The 26,968-nt window shown below is 45.9% G+C and overlaps 1 protein-coding gene across 4 annotated transcripts in view; it reads right to left on the bottom strand.

Moving 5' to 3' along the window:
- The window catches only part of PC (pyruvate carboxylase), a 1,086,793-nt gene that overhangs the window by 998,939 nt on the left and 60,886 nt on the right, over positions 1–26,968 (bottom strand). Inside the window, exon 1 of one of the 4 annotated variants that reach the window (XM_068259509.1) lies at positions 21,375–21,519. The exons of 2 other annotated variants lie outside the window; for them this stretch is intronic. The gene's annotated coding sequence lies outside the window, so the exon portion shown is untranslated. Of the gene's footprint in view, positions 1–21,374; positions 21,520–26,968 lie in introns of those variants that run through there. One more of the 4 variants, XM_068259505.1, reaches the window with a different exon arrangement.

Raw genomic sequence — 26,968 nt, 5'->3', positions numbered from 1 at the left:
TCTGCCTTTTTTAGCCCCTTCTATTCTAGTGGTTCTGGGTCACCATGAGCTATCTGGGTACCCTGAAGGGCTGGTACAAGCCCTATTCCATAGAACCGTACCAATCTATGCATGTTGTACCAAATGAATAAGTCACAGCACTTTTTCACAATCTAAAGCTTAGCATTAAAAGATTATAATCAATAAAACCAGAGAATACAAATAAAAATTAGACAAAGTTGTCAGTTATAGGGTTAAACAACCACATGCTGCAAGCGCCATCCACCACCATATAATGCAGGTGCAGGCCCAGCCCACCCATGACGCCAAGTGAGGAGTCTTCCTTAGACGGTGGAAGTTTTGGGGCAACGATTTTAGGGGGCGGCGCATCGGCAGGAAGAGAACGGCCACCTCGGCAGGGAGAGCGGGTGCATTGGAGGGAAAAAAACTCACCTTACTTTGGCCATGCGCAGCTACAATCTACTTCCTCCCAGGCATCACTGCGTTGGTAACAGCGCCCCCTGTGATGATGTAGCAGCATGTCAATGTGACGATGCCTGGGAAGAACGAGATAGACACTGCGTGTGGCTGGCTGAAGGCAGGCGAGTAGTTTCTGCCCAGTTTCCCCCATCGCACACTGGAGGCACCAATACCTATACAGGGAGAAACTATACTAGCTATCTATACTGGGAGGCACCTATAATGGGGCCAACTATACTAGCTACACTGGGAGGAACCTATACCCACACTGGGGGTTACTATACTAGCTACCTATACTGGAGGCACCTATACCTATACTGGGGCAACTATACTGGCTAACTAGACTTGAGGAACCTAGCCTATACTGGGGCAGCTATACTGGAGGCACCTATACTGGAGGTAACTATACTGGCTAAATATACTGGAGGCACCTACCTGGCTAAACTTTCCTGGTGCAATTATACTGGCTACCAATATTGGAGGCACCAACCTGACTAACCTACAGTATACTGGGGCACCAATAGCTGGCCAGTTTGGGTATTGGCTGGCCAGATCCCAAAGTTTTCAGGTTCTGGCCGTAAGATACTTAAAGAGACTAACAAAATGTTCAGCCTTATTTCTTCTATCCTATAAGCTCCTATGCCTGATCTAATGTGGTCTGGATTACTGCAGCCTTTCCTAGTTGTACAGTGGCTTTATTATCTCTGTTATATGATCTAATCTTTCCTCTGTCGGCTCTGTCGGGCTGAGGCACTCAGGCAGGAATGTGCAGCCCTGCTTGTGATAGGATAGAAGCTATACACACCCTCTCAACACCCCTACAGGCTCTGTGTGAGTCACAGACTGAGCTACTCTCGGCCTATCACATACTGTTAGCAGCCATGTCTTGTTTGTAACCACTGCCTAAAACTGGCAATTAGAAGCCAGGATTGCAGCAGGGAGTGGCAGAAACAGCACAGAGGGGCCCAGGAGAACATAATGAATAGAATGGTACGCCTTTTCTCCTCTGACCTCTAGCATCAACAAAGCATTTTCGCCCACAGGACTGCCGCATACTGGATGTTTTTCCCTTTTCACACAATTCTTTGTAAACCCTAGAAATGGTTGTGCATGAAAATCCCAGTAACTGAGCAGATTGTGAAATACTCAGACCGGCCCCCCCTGACACCAACAACCATGCCACGCTCGACATTGCATAAATCACCTTACTTTCTCATTCTGACATTCAGTTTGGCGTTCAGGAGATTGTCTTGACCAGGACCACAACCCTAAGGGCCTGTTTCCACTACACGCAGATTTTATGCAGAATGGATGCAGAATGGATGCAGAATGGATGCAGAATGGATGCAGAATGGATGCAGAATGGATGCAGAATGGATGCAGAATGGATGCAGAATGGATGCAGAAAAACTGACTCCAATGAATTCCTATGGGCCTGTTTCCACTAAACGCGATTATTCTGATGCAGATTTTCCCATAGGCTTTCATTGGAGTCAGTTTTTCTGCATCAAATCTGCATGTAGTGGTAACAGGCCCTTATAGACTCCAATGAATACCTATGGGAAAATCTGCATCAGAAATATCGCGTTTAGTGGAAACAGGCCCATAGGCATTCAAGGCATTCATTGGAGTCAGTTTTTCTGCATCCATTCTGCATTCAATCTGCGTGTTGTGGAAACAGGCCCTAAATGCATTGAAGCAACTGCCATGTGATTGGTTGATTAGATAATTGTATTAATGAGAAATTGAACAGGTGTTCCTAATAATCCTTTAGGTGAGCTTATATAGCGCTGACAACTTCCGCAGCAGTTCAGAGTAAGGTCCCTGACCAGGAGGCAAAACAAATGTCACATAAAAGGGAAATATCAGTTGCTGTACCATCACTGCCTTGAGCACTACTCCAGGGCCCTTTTTCTCCTGAGTTTTCTCTTAAAGAGACACTGAAGCGAAAAAAAAAATTATGATATTATGATTTGTATGTGTAGTACAGCTAAGAAATAAAACATTAACATCAGATACATCAGTCTAATTGTTTCCAGTACAGGAAGAGTTGAGAAACGAAACTCCAGTTATCTCTATGCAAACAAGCCATTAAGCTCTCCGACTAAGTTAGTCGTGGAGCGGGCTGTTATCTGACTTATTATCTCAACTGTAAGTGTACTGTTTACTTTTTCTCTGCTAGTGGAGAGGTCATTACTTCACAGACTGCTCTGAAAGAATCATTTTGAATGCTGAGTGTTGTGTAATCTGCACATATTACAGAATAATGCAATGTTAGAAAAAACACTATATACCTGAAAATAAAAGTATGAGAATATTTTCTTTGCTGCTAATCTTCTAGAAATTATTCATAGTACACAATCAATTCATTAGATCATATTTTTTTCGCTTCAGTGTCTCTTTAAGTGATATTTTTAAACTGGTCAATAAAATGCCTTCAAAGACAACAGAAAGCAAGAGCATACTCAAAATAATTTTGATTGTACCTTTTCACCTACTTTTTAGTACTTCAGTTGTAAAGTCCTAGAAAGTTATTTTAAAGAGAATCTGTACTATGAAAATCTTACATAAACGTACCAGCCTGTTTGTCGTCTTCTCCTAGCCCCCTCTGACATTTTCAGCACTCCCCGCTGCTTACTTGGTGATAAAATCACAGTTTTATTCATTGTTTTTGTAAACAATGAAGATGGCTGCCAAACACGAAATACATAATCAGAGTAGGTGCCCGTTTGTAGTGGCTCCTCTCAAGCTTGACTTGACTGCTGGAATGTTACTGCCACTTGTTGCCTAATGGCCCGTACTCACGGGCTGCAGAAGTGGCCTGTCGCCAGCACACGTGAGCGTGCTAGCGACAGGCCGGCGACAGCTTCTCTCCAGGTCCCTCCGCGTACACACGCGGAAGAGGGACCAGCGGCGAGACGGAAGCTGTCGCCGACGTTCCTCCTCCCCCCGCCGGAAGCTTCATTCACCTCTATGGAGGTTGCTGTCGCTAGTCCGCGTACTCACGCGGACTAGCGACAGTTGCGGCGGAGGTGCGGCGGCGACTGTTGCCATGCGATTGAAACTTTCAATCGCATGGCGACAAGAGCGGCGGGCGACAGTTCGGGATGCGCGCGCGTGCGACGGCCCATACTCACGGGCGACCTGTCGCCGCAACACGCGCGCGCCGCGTGTTGAGGCGACAAAAGTCCCTCGTGAGTATGGGCCATTAGCTGCTTGTGTGGGCTTTGAACTGATCTTTCTGCACTTACAGCTGTTCACAAGGTCACATCTCCATGAGCTGCAGACACGCTGGCTGTGAGCAGAGACCTTGCATGTGCTCACACCAAGCACACACACAGAGCCTGCATGGGGCGTGCATAACTTCTCACCATCACAGCAGAGGCAGTGCATTCCTCCCCATCACAGCAGAGGCAGTGCATCATCAAGCCTCTCTTACAATTACAAAATACCAAAGGTGACTTTCTTTGCACAAATGGAGGAAGCAGGTATGTATGAGCAGCAGTCCTCATGCCTACCAGCAGCAGTATGAGCAGCAGTTCTCATGATCTTTCTGCACTCGCAGCTGTTCTCAGACACGCTGGCTGTGAGCAGAGACCTTGCCTGTGACGCAGACACACGCAGACACACACACACACACACACACACACACACACACACACACACACACCTCTGCAGGGGGCATGGAGGGGGCATGCATAACTTCTCCCCATCACAGCAGAGGCAGTGCATTCCTCCCTGAATCGACAAAGCTTGACAAAGAAAAGAAGATTAGATATATTACAGAGACAGAGCAACTAGAAAAGGCTGCAGTAATTCAGACCACATTAGAACAGGTATAGGAACTGAGAGGATAGAAGAAATAAGGCTGACAATTTTGTTAAAGAGCAGTGTTCTCCCCAGAATTTTTTTCCAGGCGGGTGGCATGAAAAAGTAGCCTAGTGGGGTGTGATGCGAGAATGCAGGGCCAGCGCTCCTCTGCACAATTCTGCTTACAACATAGGAGGTGAACCAATGACAGCAGAGTGCTAACCAAAACCAGCCGGGTGGACCACCCGGCTAAAAGAACCTGGTGAGAACACTGCAGAGATCTATTAGGAGAAAACGCAGGTGAAAAAGTGCATTGCAAAAAAAAAAAAAAAACACCTCGCCGCAGCTCCGGGGGCTCCCGATCTTCTCCGCTGCATGACCCGACCCTCTCGGTGGAGCGCAGAAGAGGCCGGCCCGGAACCCGACCTGGCGCAGAGAAGACCGGGAGCCTCCGGTGCTGCGGCGAGGGCACAGGATGGCTGCCACGGGCTGGAGGAAGCCCCAGGTAAGTAATTTTTTTATTTTATTTTTTTAGTACCTTGGACACTAGGGCTGAATGGTTTTGCGGTTTTAAACTGAAACCGCGATTCATGTGCAGACGCATGTCTCCGCCTACCGCCGCGCCGTCATATAGAAGAGCCACTGATTGGCAGAAGTTGTGGCTAGCAGTGCATACTGCCGATTGTTAATGAGCCGGGCAGCGGGGGCGGGGTGAATCCAGTCCAGAGCGGCACAAAGCTCCACCAATCGCTAGATAGAGATGTGGTATGACGGCAGCGGTAGGCGGAGCTGTACAGCTCTGCCTACCGCTGCAGTCATACCATCTCTATCCAGCGATTGGTGGAAATGTGTGCCGCTCTGGACTGATTTGCCCCGCCCCCCGGCTCATTAACAATCGCCAATATGCACTGCTTTTACACAGCTTCTGTCAATCAGTGGCTCAAGAGGATCACACCCCCCCCCCCTCTCCCGCTGTCCGGCTCAAGTAATCAGCAATACCTCTGAGTCACCACACATTGTTAACTGCCTTGAAGGAAATCGTGAATCAAATCGAAATCGCAATTTCGGACAGAAATTGCTCAATTCAATGTTTTCCTAAAATCGTTCAGGCCTATTGGACACTCACTTTAAGGTGGCCACTAAGGGTCCAATTTCTAGTGCAAAATCGTTAGAGCAATCAGAAATTCTGATCGGATTGGTTGTAAATCTCAGTTGATGGGCATTACGATCAATTACGAACGATTATAAAAATAGTCATCCTATTTGATTTTCATCAATCCAAAATTTGGATTTTCTAGTTGGTTGTGATGGATAGGAAGCAGAGATTGGTTTGTTGATAGTGCAGTGAACTATTTTTCTTCCGATCATAATTAACTGATTGCTCGAACGATTTTTCACTAAAAATTGGATTGTTAGTGGCCACCTTTATACAAATGACCATTCTAGATCTCAGCCTGCCTGAACTTGCACCTAATTTCCAAGTATGACATAGCAAATTGTTTCAAGAATGATGTACCATGACTGGAAACACTTCCTATTTAACTGAGGTTTTTCTCTTCTTACTCCACAGAGAAGTGAAGAGGAACCATTTCTAATGGTGAAAACTGAACCATGACTTTCTACAAATGTCAGTGGCATGTCTAATAGTGTACCACGCAACATACTCAATTTTTGATGGACTGTTGAGCGTAATTTCTACAATAGTGGGTATTAGAAACCAAAGAAAAGCACATGCAGATAATTTGGAGGCATTTATCATGCATTACCAATCCTTTAGCCCTGGATCAAAAAAAAGGTAGATGTGTTTTAAAGCTAAAATTTCAGGCTTGAAAACACTGCAACTCTATTCACATAATTAGAAACTGCTTTTAATGCACCCAAGAAGAAAACTGTAAATAACTATTAGATTTTGCAATATGTGACAGAAGACTAAGTGTGATGTCCTACAGAACTCTTATGTTAACCCATAACAGCTTCTTACCTAGCATCTGAATAACCAGAGACTATCGCAACACTACAGGAGTTTGGTCTCCTCTGTCCTGATCAATAATGGCAACTTCGGTGGATTTATAATTATGTGCAGACTTCATCTCACTAGATTGAAACATAACATTCAGCTCATCAGTATTTGGAACATCCTGGGAGCTGAGGAGGGGGACGGACCATGTACCAGTTGAATATCATCAATCCTCTCTTACAATTAAAAGATACCTAAGGTAACTTTCTTTGCACAAATGGAGGGAGCAGGCATGTATGAGCAGCGGTCCTCATGCCCACCACTCCCCCCCCCCATTGCCTCATCCTCATCACCCTCCACTACCTTGTAGAAGCATTTGAGAGTCGAGCTCTACTGCGCAAGCATTGGCCCGGTGGCCCACGCAGTTGATTGCGCTCCTGTGCACTATGCATGCACACTACAAGTCTATACATAGTGCGCATGCTTCTGGCCACGGGATCGCAATCAAGGACGTGAGTTGCCAGGTCAGTGCTTGCACAGTTGTGTGCGACCTGGCTCAACTTCCCGAGGCTTTTACAAGGAAAATGTAGGTGACAGAGGGGAATGGGGTGAGCGGTGGGCATGAGGACTGCTGCCCATGCTTGCATGCTTCCTCTGTTTGCGCAAAGCAAGTAACCACGAGAACATGTTAAGAATGAAGAAAAATATACCGCATATTAAATTAAATAAACCAGATATACCAACATAGACATTAATTCAGTGGCATGAACCATGTTACCACACTGCAACACAGCAGCGAACTCAAGAACCTGGCAAAAAAAAAAAACACCTTTGAAGATACAGGTAAAAGGTACAGTTTCAGGTGAAGGTACAGGAACATCCACATTTTTTGGGTGGTGTGGGACAGAGAATGAACAGAACAAGAAAGGCGTTGTCAATGAGATGCAAATTATAAAAATCAACAAGTGCATCGATTGGCCCGATTCCAAGCTACAATCTTCATTTAATTTGGATGCAAGTCAGAATGGTTAGCATTTAACTGACATCTCTATTAAGAACCACTGACTTTTTACTGTTGTCTAGTCCCACAATTTAGTTTCATTCATGTCCCACTGCAGTTAAAGCTGCCCCAAAAGTGAATGGTGTGCACTGCAATTTTACCACTCCTAACGCCAGGGTAGAAACGTGTGATACTCTATTATCATATCTCGTGTGTTGCTATGGTAACACACGTTACTCCAGTGCAGCGTGTTGTGTTAAGAAGATAAAGTGCTGCTCCCCTGGCAGTAATAGGAGCAAAATTGCCAAGTGCTACCTTCCGATGTTTCATGCACCAAGCCCCAAATGACTTGTGCAGAGACTACATATGCACAAGAAAGCCGGCAAACCATTTGGCAAGCCGACTAAGGACATTTACTACTGGAACGATGTCCTGAGGTCTGAGGAGACCAAGACAAGCGTATTTGGTTCAGATGGTGGCAAGCATATGTGGAGGCAACCAAGTGAGGCATACAAAGACAAGTGTGCCTTGCCTACAGTCAGGCATGGAGGTGGGAGTGTCATGGTTTGGGGCTGCATCATTGAGGGACTCATGAATGTCAACATGTACTATGACATAATGAAACAGCATGATCCCCTGCAGTCAGAGACTAAGATGCAGGGCAGTAGTCAAACATGATAAAAGCCCCAAACACACCTCCTAGACAACCACTGCCTTGCTAAAGACACTGAGGGTGAAGGTTCAGGACTGGTCAAGCAAATCTCCAGATCTAAACCCTATTGAGCATCAGTGGGGCTTTACAAACAGAAGGTGGAGAAGCGCAAGGTCTCTAATATTCACCAGTTTTATGAGGTCATCATGGAGGAATGGAAAAGGATTCCTATGGCAACTTGTGACGCTCTAGTGCAGTGAACTGCAAACTTAGCTCTCCAGCTGTTAAGGAGCTACAAGTCCCACAATACTTGCAGAAGTCTGAAAGCCAGTCATTATTCATAAAGTCAAATGCATTGTAGGACTTGTAGTTCCTTAACAGCTGGAGAGCAAAATTTGCAGATCACTGCTCTAGTGAACTCAATGCCCAAGAGAGTTTAGGCAGTGCTGGAAAATAATTGTGGACACAAAATATTGACACTTGACACAAATTTGACATCCTTCACTTAGCTGTTTACTCACTTTTGTTGCCAGCGATTTAGACATTAATGGATGTATTGAATTATCTTGATTGGACAGCAAATTTACACTTTTCTACAAGCTACACACTGGCTATTTAAATCAAAGTGTCATATCTTCAGTGTTCCATATAAAATATTTATAAACATGTAAGAGGTGTACTCAATTTTGAGAGATACTGTATGTGATCATCTGTGGCTTCAAACATGTTTTGGAATATGGCTCTCACTTCAGGTGTGAGTTTTAATGTGGCCACACACACACACCATACAATTTTTTTAAAGCTGTTCATGAATAGCAATCAATTTTTTCTGACTGATTGTAACATTTCAAAAATCTGACCAATGTACCACACACACACACGTTAAATTTTCCCCAATCAATAAAATAATTAAAAAAGGTCAGAAAAAAATGATTGTAACTGTACATGAAGTAATTGACAATCCATCACACGCCATACAATTATTGATAAAGTTGGTCTGAAATTGCCAACATGTTCAACCTAAAACAGAAAAACAAAAACGGGACAATCGATCGGATTTTTTGATCAAAAACAAAGAAAAGCTCTCGATTTTTTGGGGACAACCGATCAAAAAGTACCAAATTGGTGAAAAATTGGATCTTTTAATTGTACGGTGTGTGGCCAGCTTTACAATTGGCCAAGTTTCTCAAACAGAAACAATAGCAGAGGGAATAATATCCTTGTTATGCTTCTCCCATTGCATAACTGAACAAAATGCCTAGTTACATGGTTTTAAACCACACCAAGAGCTATGGAACATCTACATGTTCTTAAAGAACAAAAAGACAATTTTTTTTTTAAATTAGAATATAAGTACAGCTTATGACAGGGACATTTTATAAAGTAAATTAACCCAGAGCGCTGCAAGTAAATGTCCTGAAATTTAAATTCATGCTGTGGAAAACTGCAGCATACCAACTGAATTGCTTGGCAAGCCTGCTGTCTGAATAGGCAGCATATCCCCATCTATCTCGCATGAGGAGAATCGGTGCAAATTTAGGCTCAATGGAAATAAGCTCTTAGGCCTTTGTTCACATTGCGCTATCGACCACGATGAGCGATTTAATTTTTCCCCTAATCACTCTGCGTGTTAATCGCTTTTGTAAGCTCTTTAGCAGAGCAATTTAAATTACTTCCTGATGTCAGTAAATGAATAAATACAATTTATTCATTAACCCTTTACACTCGTATGTCCCACATAGCGGGACATTGCGAATTCTGTGTTGCACTCCCTGCAGCGGCAGTTTGCGTCGCATCAGGACCGCCGCAAACAGACAATCCCTGTGCGACGGTTTTTGGGCATGTAATACTACATGCCCACACACATAGTGCCCCATACCGGAATTCCGTGATCCCGGCAGGAAGGAAGTGACTTAATTTAAATGTCACTTTTTTTTTTTTAAATAAAAAGTAATTGCTGATTTCACTCAGCAGATTCCTCACTAGATTCCAGGCAGATTTCTTGCAGATTGCCTGACTGCCTGAAAAGCTTCACATAGAATCAATGGAATCCTATGGAAGGGACTGTAGAGGGTGTAAATAGTAGCCAGTATTTTCGAATCGAAATACCAATGATTGCATTGTGTGTAGGGACAGTAAGACCCCGGGTGGCGGGCATAAAACAACCTATTGCGAAACTTGCTCACGCAGGCCCGGATTACACCCAGGAAACGGTTTTTCAATTTACCATACCTTGGCTTTCTCCTCTGCTACCAGCCAATAGAAGACACCAAACTATCCAAATAAGGTACCAAATTAAACGTTATATGTTCTTTAAAATAAGATATACCATGTTACTGTGTTATGTTCCATGTTTAAATGAGAGAGAAAGAGGGAGAGCGCATTTCTTTAAAAAAAAAAAAAAAAAAACTGAGTAGAAACGACTTCCTTTGGGAAAGGGTTAAAGTGCTGGGGAAAACGCTATACAAAGCGCTTTTTCAAGAGCTTTGGGATTTCCCTATACCTTCCATTCAGGGAAAATCGCCCTGAAAATTGTAAATGCAGCGATTTTGTCAGTGGCAATCAAACGGAAACGCCCCAATGAGAAGTATCTCATTGGAAAGCATAGCGTACGCGCTTTTAGGGCAATTTGTACAAATCGCCTGCGCTTAAAAATTCCAAAAACGCCTCTAATGTGAACGAGCCCTTAAAGGACAACTGAAGTGAGAGGGATATTTATTTATTGTATTTATAAAGCGCCAACATATTACGCAGCACTGTACATTAATTTAGGTGACAATATTTAGGGGTGACATACAGCAATCTGACAATACAGGAATACAAGAAAACCAGATCACACAGCACAGTATGAGTACCAGGTAATGCTTAGTCACTGGAGGGGAGCATGGAGATTAGGCAAGTTAGGTTCACTCAGATGCATAGCATGGGTTCACAGTAATGGAGGTGCATGATCAGGTTGGACACAAAAGGAGGAGGACCCTGCCCAGCGGCTTACAATCTAAAGGGAGAGGTAGAGACACGAGAGGTAGGAGACCAGAGTTCAGCTGTGGGTTTAGAGCACTTGTGAGGGGTATGGAGGCTGCCATATTTATTTCCTTATAAGCAATACCAGCTGCCTGCTGATCCTCTGCCTCTAATACTTTTAGCCATAGACCCCGAACAAGCATATGTAGATCAGGGGTTTGTGACATTATTGTCAGATCTGAATGGATTAGCTGCATGCTTGTTTCTTGTGTTATTCAGACACTGCTAGGGCTGCCAAGCAACTAGTCATGTTTAAAAGGAAATAAATATGGCAGCCTCCATATTCTTCCTACAGTTGTCCTTTAACATTAATATAGGAATAAAGGTTCCTTTCACACTGCATGCATTGCTTTCTATTGCAATGGACAAAATCATTGCTTCGCAATGCAATTGACATTGGATGTGGTGCAGTGGTTCCAGGCAGGGTAAGGCACAACCAGCTGTGAGTTTACAGGACATTGGGCATGATTCACAAAGCTTTTTCACAGGTTTTCATCTTATCGATGTTACTTTAAGTTCCTAAAAAAAGGGGAAAAAATATATAAGAAAAGTAATAATGAAATTAAGTTAATCAGGAACAACTTCTTTTGAGTGATTATTTTGCTGTAAATGTGTTGAAAGGTTAGATAAGTCATGCATAAGAAGTTTTGTGAATAGAGCCCAATGAAGCATTCTTCCATTATACTGTATACTTCACAATATAGTCACAATGTGACTTTGCTGTACCTTTGTGATGGTATTAAAATGCAACATGTACAATGTGAAAGGACCCTTAGGTACTTTCCTGTGTAACTGCAACTACTAGATTCTTTTGGGAAACTGTGCCGTGCCGAAGCTGTACAGATACGTCACCAGCCTCCAGGCTAGCGACACGTATGTTGCGTTGGAAGGGGTGGAGGCAAAACGAGCAGTACGCAACGGAGCGGATACACATGGGGAAGCGTTGGAGAACCAAGAAGGACAACTCATTATCATTCGGCCAAGTTCAAACAAGTGTGTTTGCATAGCTATAGGTTCCAATGAACAGATCTCAACAGCTTTTATGACAGTATTCATTTCAAATTTGAAATAGCATTGTACCTGTTCTGCCTGTACAGCCTTATCTGAGCAAGCCTGAATTTCACTGTCTCTATTATCCCATCTCTGTCAATTAGATGCAAATAATTCCAAGCAGAATTATGCAAATACTGTATGCAACTAAATGCTGCCTGAGGCTAGGTGCACACAACACGAAACGCTGCGTTTTAGGCCATGTTTCATCTTATGTTGTGTGCATTTTATGTGCCTTTTTACTGCGTTTTGTGGCGTTTTTCAGCAGATGCGTTTCAATGCGTTTGCAGTTCTCATATACAAAACGCATATGCGTTTAAGCGTTTTTCTTTTGCCTTTCATGCAAATCACTAGGAAGACAACAGGAAACGGAAATACACCATAAAATATTTTTTTCCCCCAAAAAAAAATGCATAGAAAAACACATGGAAAATGCATACCATTGCGTTTCCATTGACTTTCATTATGTGCGTTTTTGAAGATTATGCAACAAAACCAGCGTTTTTGAAACCGCATGCATCAAAAACGCATATGCGTTTTTTCCTGCGTCCCATAGACTTCCATTAGTGTCTATGCACCTGTTAACAGATTGCGATATTCTAACGCGCTGCATGCAGGCTTTGTATAAAAGTCTATGTCCAGTCTCCATTGCCGTTCACACTCATGACGCATGCATAACACCTCTGTAAACCCAGTTGTAAACTATACTAAGTCAGTACTTCAAAGTAGAGATGGTCAAGGAGATGCAAATAAATGTGCAACTTGGAATCTGGCAAGTCAATATTGCCAAGAAGTAGGTTTGAGTATGTTTAATTGCCACAGTTCCAAGCTGCATATAATTTGCCTGCAAGCCAGACCTATCAGCATCTCTTGACTATCCTTACTTGCCATATATGTGAGGAGAGGGTTGCATAGCACAATTAAATGGTAGCGTTCATAACTGCAAATGTGTCAGCATCTGACCTTCAGTATGGTTAAAGAGAACCCGAGGTGTGTTTAAAGAATGTTATCTGCATACAGAGGCTGGATCTGCCTATACAGCCCAGCCTCTGTTGCTATCCCAAACCCCACTAAGGTCCCCCTGCACTCTGCAATCCCTCATAAATCACAGCCATGCTGTGAGGCTGTGTTTACATCTGTAGTGTCAGTCTCAGCTGCTCCCCCGCCTCCTGCATAGCTCCGGTCCCTGCACCATCCCTTCCCTCCAATCAGCAGGGACGGAAGGGATGCAGGCGGGGACTGGAGTTCTGCAGGAGGCGGGGAGAGCAGCAGACTGACACTATAGAGATAAACACAGCCAGCTCTGACAAGCTGTTTGTCAGCAGTGTGGCTGTGATTTATGAGGGATTGCAGAGTGCAGCGGGACCCTAGGGGGGTTTGGGATAGCAACAGAGGCTGGGCTATATAGGCAGATCCAGCCTCTTTATGCAGATAATATTCTTCAAACCCACCTCTGCTTCTCTTTAAAGAGACTCTGAAGCGAGAATAAATCTCGCTTCAGAGCTCAAAGTTAGCAGAGGCACGTGTGCCCCTGCTAAACCACCGCTATCGCACCGCACAAAGGGGGTCCCTTCACCCCCAAACCCACCCTAGCACGACTTGGTCGTGCATTTGGTCGCTCCTGGAGGCAGGGCTAACGGCTGCAGCCCTGCCTCCAGTCGCGTCTATCAGCGGCGCATCGCCGCCTCTCCCCCGCCCCTCTCAGTGATGGAAGACAGAGGGGCGGGGGAGAGGCGGAGATACGCACTGACAGACGCGCGTGGGGCAGGGCTGCGGCGGTTAGCCCTGCCCCAACCAGGAAGCGCTCCCTCGCATTACGGTGGGGATTTGGGGGATCAGGGACCCCCGTTAAGCCGCGGGATAGCGGCGGTTTAGCAGGGGCACACATGCCCCTGCTATTTAGGAGGTCTGAAGCGAGATTTATTCTCGCTTCAGACTCTTTAAGCAGGAACTCTTGTCCTTGCAGTTTTGCGCACGATTTCAGTGTTTCCATCACTCTGATCACCTTTTCAGGCGCTGGTCTACTTGACGGAACCCAGCAGGAAACCTCTTAGGCTAGGGTCACAGTTGTTCACTTGCATAATGCACACATTAAAATGTGTGTGAACTGCAATGGAGACTGAACACAGACTTTAATGCAAAGACAAAGTTAAAATAACATGATCTGTTACTGTGAACAGGCCCATAGACCTGTATGGGCTGCGAGTTAACATGCAGAGTTATTCTGCAATACAACTGACCACTGCGAACAGGGCCATAGGGAAACATGATTGGGTGGACAGCACCCTCTCAAACTTTAAGGGCCCGTTTCCACTAGCGCGAATCCGCATGCAGACAACGCATGCGGATTCGCATAAGCAATACAAGTGGATGGGACTGTTTCCACTTGTCAGTTTTCATTTGCCTTTTTCTGTGCAGGATTTTTCTGCATGGTAGACCCTGCAGAATTCGCCTGCGTGTGGAATGCAGGCGAATCGCAGGCAATGTATTAATAGGGAAATCGCATGCGTTTTTTCTCGCGATTTCGCATTGAAAGTAATGTAAATTGACACAGGCAGTGACATGGTTAAAATCGCATATACCCTGCCTATGCGAAATCGCGAAAAAAACGCATGCGGAATCGCATCCGCATGCGATTTTGTCAGCGGTGATATGTGGCGATTCCGCACCGCAATAGTGGAAACGGGCCCTTAGGCTTCAAAAAGGTTGTAGTAAACTATGTCCACACTATTTGGGCAATTAAAACGCTTTGTGCTGTAGCAGAGCTCCCCAACCCTGTCCTCAAGGCCCACCAACAGTACATGTTTTGCAGAAAACTACAAACATTCACAGGTGGGGTAATTAGTGTCTCAGCAAAGTGGACTTCTACAAAACATGCACTGTTGATGGGCCCTGAGGACAGGGTTGGGATACACTGCTAGAGGGTGCAGCAATTGGAGAACCGTTCCCTATGGGCCTGTTTCCACTATCACAAATTTGCATGCGTTTGCCGCATGCAAATTCACATAGCCAATACAAGTGGATGGGACTGTTTCCACTTGTCAGGATTCCTTTGCGTTTTTCTGAGCAGGAAAAATCTGCACGGCAGAGCCATCAGAATTTGCATACAATGTATTTAATAGGGAATTTCGCATGCGGCATTGGTATGCGAATTTTCATGCAATTTCGCATGGAATCAATGGAAAAGCACACAAGCACTGCCATGGTTAAATTCGCATACATCGCCATCCATTGCGAGATCGTATGCGAATTCGCATGTAAATTCACATACAACCGCATGCGAAATTCGCATCCGCATGCCAACTTTTACCGCGGCGATTCCCACTGCACAAGTGGAAACGGGCCCTATGAGGTTTCCTGCTGGGTCCTCACAAGTAGACTAGTGCCCGTGCCTGATTTTTTTTACATTTACCTGATTGAGGCAAAATATATAGTATTTAGAAATGTATATTGTGCAGGAAAAAAAAATCAGAAGGCTGTCCAATTTTAAAAACAAACACACCAAACACACAAACACACCAACCACACAAACACACAAACAACTAAAATGTTCTCATTCCCATGGCAGGCTATTGACTTCAATGATGGGTGCACTGCAGTGCATTTTGCCACATGCAGGTAAATTGGCAGGCAGTTGCCATATGCACAGTTAAAGGACAACTGAAGTGAGAGGGATATGGAGGCTTACAAATGTATTTTCCTTTTAAAGGATACCCGAAGTGACATGATGAGATAGACGTGTATGTACAGTGCCTAGCACACAAATAACTATGCTGTGTTCCTTTTTTTTCTTTCTCTGTCTGAAAGAGTTAAATATCAGGTATGCAAGTGGCTGACTCAGTCCTGACTGAGGGCTGGTGCACAACGAGCGGGTTTTTACCCGCGTTTTTACAGCTGCTTGCGGCTGCGGATATGCTAGGGTAATTTCAATGGGGTGGTTCACACCAGAGCGGGAGGAGTTTTGCTGAAACGCATACTCCCGGGCTGAGGCATTTTTTGGATTGCGGAGGCGTTTCAGACTCCAATGTTAAGTATAGGAAAAACGCAAACCGCTCTGAAAAACGCCAGTTCAGAGCGGTTTTGCAGGTGTTTTTGTTACAGAAGCTGTTCAGTAACAGCTTTACTGTAACAATATATGAAATCTACTACACCAAAAACGCAAAACGCTAGGTGAAACGCTTCATAAAAATAAGAAAAAGCGTTTCAAAAACCGCTAGCGTTTTGCGGTTCTGCTAGCGGTTTTTGGTGTGCACCGGGCCTCAGACTGGAAGTGATTACAGCGTGACCCTCACTGATAAGAAATTCCAACTATAAAACCCTTTCCTAGCAGAAAATGAATAGAATAGTTGTGTGCTAGGCACTGTACATACACATGTCTATCTCATCATATCACTTCGGGTATCCTTAAGACCTCCTTTCCACGGACTGTTGAGCTGTGTGCTCTGCAAGCAGCTACCAGGCAGCAACAAGAAGTTTTCAGGCAACAGTGAGCAGTTGAGAAAGTTTGAGAGGCATTTCACTGCCTATCAACAGTTTGTGGAAAGGAGGCCCTTAAGCAGTTGCCTGGCAGTCCTATTTGATCCTCCTCTGCCTCTGAGGGCCCGTTTCCACTATAGCGTTGCGGAATCGCCGGCGAATCACCGCAGGCAAATCGCATGCGGGTGCAATTCCACATGCGTTTTTTGCCGCGATTTCGCATGCGATTTCACATAGGTTAGGGTGATGCGATTTTAACCATGTCACTGCCTGTGTGAATTAACATGGGTACCTATGCGAAATCGCATGCGAATTCGCGGCAAAAACTGCATGGGGAAACGCATGCGATTTCCCTTTTAAATACATTGCGTGCGATTCGCCTGCATTCCACACGCATATACAAATCAGGTGTTTCAGACATTATTGTCGGATTTGACAAGATTAGCTGCATGCTTGTTTCTGGTGTGAATCAGAAACTACAGCAGCCAAATAGATCAGCAGTGCTGCCAGGCAACTGGTATTGTTTAAAGGGAAGGTCCAAGCAAAATAAAAAAATGAGTTTCACTTACCTGGGGCTTCTAACAGCCCCATGCAGCCATCCTGTGCCCTCGTAGTCACTCACTGCTGCTCCAGTCCCCCTCTGGCAGCTTGCCGACCTCGGAGGTCGGCGGGCCGCATAGCGTACATTTTTACGCATCCCCGCTAGTGCAGGAACATTAACACATACATTTTTACGTGTTAGTGGTTCAACGCGTAAAAATTTACGCATTGAACCAGTAATGCGTAAAATGTATGTGTAAATGTTCCTGCACTAGCGGGGGATGCATAAAAATGTACGCATTGCGGCCCGCCACCTCCGAGGTCGGCAAGCTGCCAGCGGGGGACTGGAGCAGCAGTGAGTGACTACGAGGGCACAGGATGGCTGCATGGGGCTGGGAGAAGCCCCAGGTAAGTGAAACTCATTTTTTTATTTTGCTTGGACCTTCCCTTTAAAAGGAAATAAATATGGTAGCCTCCACAGATCTCTACCTTTCACTTCAGTTGTCCTTTAAATGCAGTACCACCATAGGTCTAAAACAGGCATGGACAAACTTGGCCCTCCAGCTGTTAAGGAACTACAAGTCCCACAATGCATTTGCCTTTATGAGTCATGACTGTGGCTGTAAGACTCCTGCAATGCATTGTGGGACTTGGAGTTCCTTAACAGCTGGAGGGACAAGTTTGCCCATGCCTGGTCTAGAACGCCTCTAGCTGCCCATAAATGTCTGGCAGTTTCTTAAAGCGGAATAAAACCCAGCATTCCTTCTTTGCTCTAAAAAGTTATTTACAGCATATTATATACAACCAGCATTTTTTTTTCTAGACCAGCATTCAAAGGGTTACGCACAGGGCTGGAAAGTTCAGTGCAGAGAAATCTGGACGCATCTGAAGTGAAGATAATGTTATCTTGTGTTTACTTAAATGTATCAAGTGAGGAATGTGACATTCTCTGACTGTGGAGAAGCTCCTGGACACAGACAGACAGAGACTCAAAGCATTTCTGAATTCAATACATAGTGAATAAAACCAGTTAATAAAATGCAAAGTCAGCTCACAAAGAAAAAAACTGTACTTTTGGGAACGTATAATTTTTAAATGCATACTACTTCTGCATAAATGAAAATATAATAACCATATAGCATATAAAAAGTAGGAAAACATGGCTTTATTGAATATTATTATGTCAGGGTTTTATACCGCTTTAAGCCTAAGGCCCAGTTCACACTTGGGTTTTGTGTGAAACCGGGCCGTACGGATCCCTCAGGATGTGGTCAGGTTGCGGACAAAAAAGTATCAGTTCGGCATCCGGAAAGTAACACTTCTGGATTGCCGTTACTGTACTTTAAAAAGGCACGGCAGCACAGACAGGCATAGGGGGAGTCGGGGGGGGGGGGGGGGGGGGGGGGGGGGGGGGGGGGGGGGGGGGGGGGGAGGGGGGGGAGGGGGGGGGGGGGGGGGGGGGTGGGGGGGAGGGGGAAACAGCGCACACAGTACAGGACAACAGTCCACAATACAATAATAAACATACCTGGGCTGTTATCCTGTCAGCGTTGCAGTCTCCCCCCCCCATCTGTCCATGCCTGGACCCCCCATGTGGGAAAGGACGAGTGCCATAAGCACCCGTTCCTATTGCCAGTGTGATGAGAAACTTCCGTTTCTCATCCCTTCCTATGGTGAGGGGAAAATGGTCAGGTTCCGGGTCAGGTGCGGCGGCCGGAGCTGCATTCCGGAAAAATGCTGCATGTTGGAAAAATCCTGAACGCAGCCCGGATCCGGATCCTGACAGACGGACGGGTGTGAATGGCTACATTGAATAACGGTCCGTTTGTACAGTATATGGTGCGGTCCGGGGAAACCGGACCTGGAACGCAAGTGTGAACTGGGCCTAATACACACTATACAATTTCCTGTCAGCTAGATGGGTCAAATAGATCATTTCCGACAGGCCCGATCTGATTTACGATCATTTTTCTGATCGATTTGCAGAGAAGTGATCGGGGAAGAAAAAAAACCGATGGGAAATCCGATCGGATCTGTCAGAAATTACCTATCGGCCCATCTATCTGATGGGAAATTGCATGGTGTGTACCAGGCATTAAGAGCAGTTGACAAGCAGTAAATCCCCTGTCAACCAGCCATGCAAGTAATTCCATTTTGGGAAGTTTATTGGTCAACGTGTGAGCTAGCTTGTTGGAAAATCACTGTCAAGCCATAGGGGAAAGGAGCAGCTGGGGACTGACAGCTGTGTGACAACACTAGCAGCTCAATCACTTTTCAAGTGAATTTCAACATAAAACTATTCGAGATCAGATGCACAAGGTGGCTGAATCAATAAATTTAACCTATTCAATTTTCAAGTTCTGAGCGATTGATCACTTGCCATATTGGGGTAATAGCCCAAGTAAAGATAGCATTTTCTCATTTATCAGACCTTGACATTAAACTTTAGAGATTCTTATGCCTGGTACACACCATGCAATTTCCTGTCAGATTGATAGTTGAAACGATTATTTCCAACAGGTCCAATCTGATTTTCTAATAGATTTTCTGATCATTTCTATGCAAAAGTCAAAAAAATTATCAAAAATCAGATCGGACCTATCGGAAATAATCGTTTCAACTTGTTTCTCTGACAGGAAATTGCATGGTTTGTACGAAGCATCAAAGGGAACTTAACCTCTTGAGGACCGCAGTGCTAAACCCCCCTAGTGACCAGGCCATTTTTAGTAAAATAGGCCACTGCAGCTTTAAGGCCAAGCTGCAGGGCCGCACAACACAGCACACAAGTGATTCCCCCCCTCCCCCCCCCCCCCTTTTCTCCCCACCAACAGAACTCTCTACAAATAAATATTTGTGTGTGTTTTTGTGTGATTAATATTTTCTTTTTCTTTTTTTCAACAAACCCCTCCCTCCCCCCAGACGGCCAATCCTGGCGATCACCTGTCATAGGCTTAAAGGGAAGGTTCAGGGACAGTTGGGAAAAAATAAAAATCCGAATCCACTTACCTGGGGCTTCCTCCAGCCCGTGGCAGGCAGGAGGTGCCCTCGGCGCCGCTCCGCAGGCTCCCGGTGGTCTGCGGTGGCCGACCCGACCTGGCCTTCTGCGCTCCATTGTGCGTTTCACGCCGGCGCGCTGACGTCATCGGACGTCCTCCGGGCTGTACTGCGCATGACGTCAGCGCGCCGGCGTGGAACACACAATGGAGCGCAGAAGAGGCCCGACCTGGCCGCCGGCCTGGCCAGGTCGGGTCGGCCACCGGGAGCGGCGCCGAGGGCACCTCCTGCCTGCCACGGGCTGGAGGAAGCCCCAGGTAAGTGGATTCGGATTTTTATTTTTTATCAACTGTCCCTGAACCTTCCCTTTAAGCCTATGACAGCCGATCGCTCTCTGTCCCCAGTACAGCGATGCTGCCGATCGCAGCGCTGTACATGTAAATAGACAGCGATAACGCGTCTAACAGTCTCCCGAGCGGCGACTGCCGCTCAGAGACTGAAGGCAGGGCGGAGCTCCACCCCCCAAGCAGGAGATGTGCACACAGCCTGCTTGCGATCTCCTGCATTAGCTGGCTCCAGGACTTTACGCCGATCGGCGTTAGGCGGTCCTGGGGTTGTCGCCGCGGCCACACCCATCGGCGTGACGCGGTCGGCAGGGGGTTAATGACAATCTCTGTGCCTCCTGCTGATGTTGTACACAGGATTGCAGCCTAAGGGCTCTTTCACACTATAGCCTGTTTCCTGTGATTTGACGTTAACCAAGGAAAAATTAAAGTCCATAGACTTATTTTACCTTTCACACCCGATACTGCGTTTCAGTACATTGTGGTTCAACACACCCAGGAACTTTTATTTGTCAGGAGCTGGCATTTTCCCATCGGGTGCACTAATAGCTACCGCCGCTGACTGCGTTGCACCGCAGTATCCAGACGGCACGCTGCAGGCTATTAAACATGTGCTGGAGAACGGCTCCAGCATACAGTCTAATGTGAAAGAGCCCCGACGCTTGCTCATTGATTTACGAAGTCAACCAATAAGTGGTACCAGCCATATTTAAAACTTTCAACAGAGGCAACTGTACATTTGCTAGGCTTGCACTTTTGCTGGTGCAAGCTGCATGTATGACAGCCTGCATAATAAAGCAGGCTATACTAACAGTGAATAACAAGTTCCAGCCACAGTAATTACTTTCTGTCTGCTTCATGTAACGATGAGCACTGCTAGCAGCACACAGCCATCTCTGCACACAGCGTAGTCTGGTGACAGAGCCGGTAATGACACGCAGTCACAGGACATTCCTCATAAGGAGCTCCAGGTGTTAAAATGCCCTGTCTGCCCTGCACATGGCCCCGGCCCACATGTCTATCCACAGCTACCTCCACATACCCAGCCCTCACCCGCAAGCTGCTCACCTCAGCAATCCTCCGCTCGCGCCACACTCCCAACCAATGACGACACACTAAGCAAGCCGCGCCCACAAGAGCTCTAGAACTAATATTACACCATCAGGGGCGTGGCTGCCTGATGAGGTACAAGCCTCTCGGAGCCATCTTGCTTACGGCCAAATCCTGAGCTCTTTGTCAAACTCAGAGCCGGTGGATTTGTGAGAATGCCCCTGTCCTGTCGATTCACAATTCCCATCAAGTTGTTCTACCATCATAACTGCGCACGCGCACAGCCTTTGTGCACATGCGCAGAACAACTCTGGCCAAATCAGTCACTAGTGATGGGAATTCCGGCTCTTCTCGGAGAATCGGCTCTTCTGAATCGGCTCCCATTAAAGAGCCGGCTCTTACGGCTCTCAATCGGCTCTTCGTTAAATATCACTGGACACCACTCAGAATCGGAGTAAAAGCCCCGCCCCGTCTCCATGACAACTCCAGACTGCTTCGCTGACTGCCACAATCCCTCCTGCTACTGCTCTGCTCTGCCCCATACACACCTACAAGCTGCAACTACAGGACTACATCTCCCAGCATGCCTCAGCGCCCTTTATTACACAGCAAATCAGAGCTGTGTGGGGCAGCTGAGGCATCGGCTCTTTAAAAACTGAGAACCGGCTCTTGTCGTTCACAGCAAAGAGCCGGCTCTTAGAGCCGTCTCGTCCGCGAACGACCCATCACTATCAGTCACTCAATATCCATCCATCCGCGGCTTATCTATCTGTGCCTTCGGGGGCTCCAACTGTAGAAGAACCAGAGACAAGCCGCGTGATGAACCAAGAGGCCTTGGAGTAGAGGAGAGAGCAGCGGCTGACAGCGGGCGGAAACTTACCGCTGTTACAGCCGCCGGAGGGAGCGCTGATCTGTGTGCCGCTAGTCTGAGCTCCATCCGCCGGTGTTCTGACGTGATAACCTACACGTCGAATTTGCCTACATCCACTGTCAAACGTATACCAGGAGGGTTAGGGTTGGGGGAGGGGAAGGGATAGTAAAAGTCTATGGGATGTAGGTTAGTTCGACGTGTAGGATAAAGTGTTAGAGCACCGGCTGGAAGAACAGCGGTGAGTCCTCTCCCGCTGTCAGCCGCTGCACCGACAATTAAAATACCTGAGGGGAGAGCCAGGAAGGGGGGCCCAAGGTGAGGGAAGGGGGGGAGAACTCCCCCCATCCCCACGCTGTGCACACCGCCCCCTTCACTTCGCTCCTTCCCTCCTGGGGGACACCTATAGACCTAGCTACATATACACCTGGCTACAAATACTAGGGACATGTATAGACCTAGCTACATATACTGGGCCATCTATAGACCTAGCTACATATACTGAGGACACCTATACACCTGGCTACATATATTGGAGACACCTATAGACCTAGCTGCATATACACCTGGCTACATATACTGGGGACATGTAAAGACCTAGCTACATATACTGGGGCACCTATAGATCTAGCTACATATACTGAGGACACCTATACACCTGGCTACATATACTGGGGACATGTATAGACCTAGCTACATATACTGGGGCACCTATAGACCTAGCTACATATACTAGGGACACCTATACACCTGGCTACATATGCTGGGGACACATACACCTTGCTGCATATACACCTGGCTACATATACTGGGGACATGTATAGACCTAGCTACATATACTGGGGCACCTATAGACCTAGCTACATATACTGAGGACACCTATACACCTGGCTACATATACTGGGGACACCTATAGACCTAGCTGCATATACACCTGGCTACATATACTGGGGACACCTATAGACCTAGCTGCATATACACCTGGCTACATATACTGGGGACATGTATAGACCTAGCTACATATACTGGGCCATCTATAGACCTAGCTACATATACTGAGGACACCTATACACCTGGCTACATATACTGGGGACACCTATAGACCTAGCTGCATATACACCTGGCTACATATACTGGGGAAATGTAAAGACCTAGCTACATATACTGGGGCACCGATAGATCTAGCTACATATACTGAGGACACCTATACACATGGCTACATATACTGGGGACATGTATAGACCTAGCTACATATACTGAGGACACCTATACACCTGGCTACATATACTGGGGACACCTATAGACCTAGCTGCATATACACCTGGCTACATATACTGGGGACACCTATAGACCTAGCTGCATATACACCTGGCTACATATACTGGGGACATGTATAGACCTAGCTACATATACTGGGGCACCTATAGATCTAGCTACATATACTGAGGACACCTATACACATGGCTACATATACTGGGGACATGTATAGACCTAGCTACATATACTGGGGCACCTATAGACCTAGCTACATATACTGGGGACACCTATACACCTGGCTACATATGCTGGGGACACATACACCTAGCTGCATATACACCTGGCTACATATACTGGGGACATGTATAGACCTAGCTACATATACTGGGGCACCTATAGACCTAGCTACATATACTGAGGACACCTATACACCTGGCTACATATACTGGGGACATGTATAGACCTAGCTACATATACTGGGGCACCTATAGACCTAGCTACATATACTGAGGACACCTATACACCTGGCTACATATACTGGGGACACCTATAGACCTAGCTACATATACACCTGGCTACAAATACTGGGGACATGTATAGACCTAGCTACATATACTGGGGCACCTATAGACCTAGCTACATATACTGAGGACACCTATACACCTGGCTACATATACTGGGGACACCTATAGCCCTAGCTGCATATACACCTGGCTACATATACTGGGGACATGTATAGACCTAGCTACATATACTGGGCCATGTATAGACCTAGCTACATATACTGAGGACACCTATACACCTGGCTACATATACTGGGGACACCTATAGACCTAGCTGCATATACACCTGGCTACATATACTGGGGGCATGTAAAGACCTAGCTACATATACTGGGGCACCTATAGACCTAGCTACATATACTGAGGACACCTATACACCTGGCTACATATACTGGGGACATGTATAGACCTAGCTACATATACTGGGTCACCTATAGACCTAGCTACATATACTGGGGACACCTATACACCTGGCTACATATACTGGGGACACATACACCTAGCTGCATATACACCTGGCTACATATACTGGGGACATGTATAGACCTAGCTACATATACTGGGGCACCTATAGACCTAGCTACATATACTGAGGACACCTATACACCTGGCTACATATACTGGGGACACCTATAGACCTAGCTGCATATACACCTGGCTACATATACTGGGGACATGTATAGACCTAGCTACATATACACCTGGCTACAAATACTGGGGACATGTATAGACCTAGCTACATATACTGGGGCACCTATAGACCTAGCTACATATACTGAGGACACCTATACACCTGGCTACATATACTGGGGACACCTATAGACCTAGCTGCATATACACCTGGCTACATATACTGGGGACATGTAAAGACCTAGCTACATATACTGGGCCATCTATAGACCTAGCTACATATACTGAGGACACCTATACACCTGGCTACATATACTGGGGACACCTATAGACCTAGCTGCATATACACCTGGCTACATATACTGGGGACACCTATAGACCTAGCTGCATATACACCTGGCTACATATACTGGGGACATGTATAGACCTAGCTACATATACTGGGGCACCTATAGATCTAGCTACATATACTGAGGACACCTATACACATGGCTACATATACTGGGGACATGTATAGACCTAGCTACATATACTGGGGCACCTATAGACCTAGCTACATATACTGGGGACACCTATACACCTGGCTACATATGCTGGGGACACATACACCTAGCTGCATATACACCTGGCTACATATACTGGGGACATGTATAGACCTAGCTACATATACTGGGGCACCTATAGACCTAGCTACATATACTGAGGACACCTATACACCTGGCTACATATACTGGGGACATGTATAGACCTAGCTACATATACTGGGGCACCTATAGACCTAGCTACATATACTGAGGACACCTATACACCTGGCTACATATACTGGGGACACCTATAGACCTAGCTACATATACACCTGGCTACAAATACTGGGGACATGTATAGACCTAGCTACATATACTGGGGCACCTATAGACCTAGCTACATATACTGAGGACACCTATACACCTGGCTACATATACTGGGGACACCTATAGCCCTAGCTGCATATACAACTGGCTACATATACTGGGGACATGTATAGACCTAGCTACATATACTGGGCCATCTATAGACCTAGCTACATATACTGAGGACACCTATACACCTGGCTACATATACTGGGGACACCTATAGACCTAGCTGCATATACACCTGGCTACATATACTGGGGGCATGTAAAGACCTAGCTACATATACTGGGGCACCTATAGACCTAGCTACATATACTGAGGACACCTATACACCTGGCTACATATACTGGGGACATGTAAAGACCTAGCTACATATACTGGGGCACCTATAGACCTAGCTACATATACTGAGGACATCTATACACCTGGCTACATATACTGGGGACATGTATAGACCTAGCTACATATACTGGGTCACCTATAGACCTAGCTACATATACTGGGGACACCTATACACCTGGCTACATATACTGGGGACACATACACCTAGCTGCATATACACCTGGCTACATATACTGGGGACATGTATAGACCTAGCTACATATACTGGGGCACCTATAGACCTAGCTACATATACTGAGGACACCTATACACCTGGCTACATATACTGGGGACACCTATAGACCTAGCTGCATATACACCTGGCTACATATACTGGGTACATGTATAGACCTAGCTACATATACACCTGGCTACAAATACTGGAGACATGAATAGACCTAGCTACATATACTGGGGCACCTATAGACCTAGTTACATATACTGAGGACACCTATACACCTGGCTACATATACTGGGGACACCTATAGACCTAGCTGCATATACACCTGGCTACATATACTGGGGACATGTATAGACCTAGCTACATATACTGGGGCACCTATAGACCTAGCTACATATACTGAGGACACCTATACACCTGGCTACATATACTGGGGACACCTATACACCTGGCTACATATACACCTGGCTACAAATACTGGGGACATGTATAGACCTAGCTACATATACTGGGGCACCTATAGACCTAGCTACATATACTGAGGACACCTATATACCTGGCTACATATATATACACCTGGCTACATATACTGGGGACATGTATAGACCTAGCTACATATACTGGGCCATCTATAGACCTAGCTACATATACTGAGGACACCTATACACCTGGCTACATATACTGGGGACACCTATATACCTAGCTGCATATACACCTGGCTACATATACTGGGGGCATGTAAAGACCTAGCTACATATACTGGGGCACCTATAGACCTAGCTACATATACTGAGGACACCTATACACCTGGCTACATATACTGGGGACATGTGTATAGG

Source organism: Hyperolius riggenbachi, chromosome 11 (assembly GCF_040937935.1).
Source record: "Hyperolius riggenbachi isolate aHypRig1 chromosome 11, aHypRig1.pri, whole genome shotgun sequence".
Lineage (NCBI taxonomy): Eukaryota > Metazoa > Chordata > Amphibia > Anura > Hyperoliidae > Hyperolius > Hyperolius riggenbachi.
This window is presented reverse-complemented; position numbering and strand designations above follow the sequence as displayed.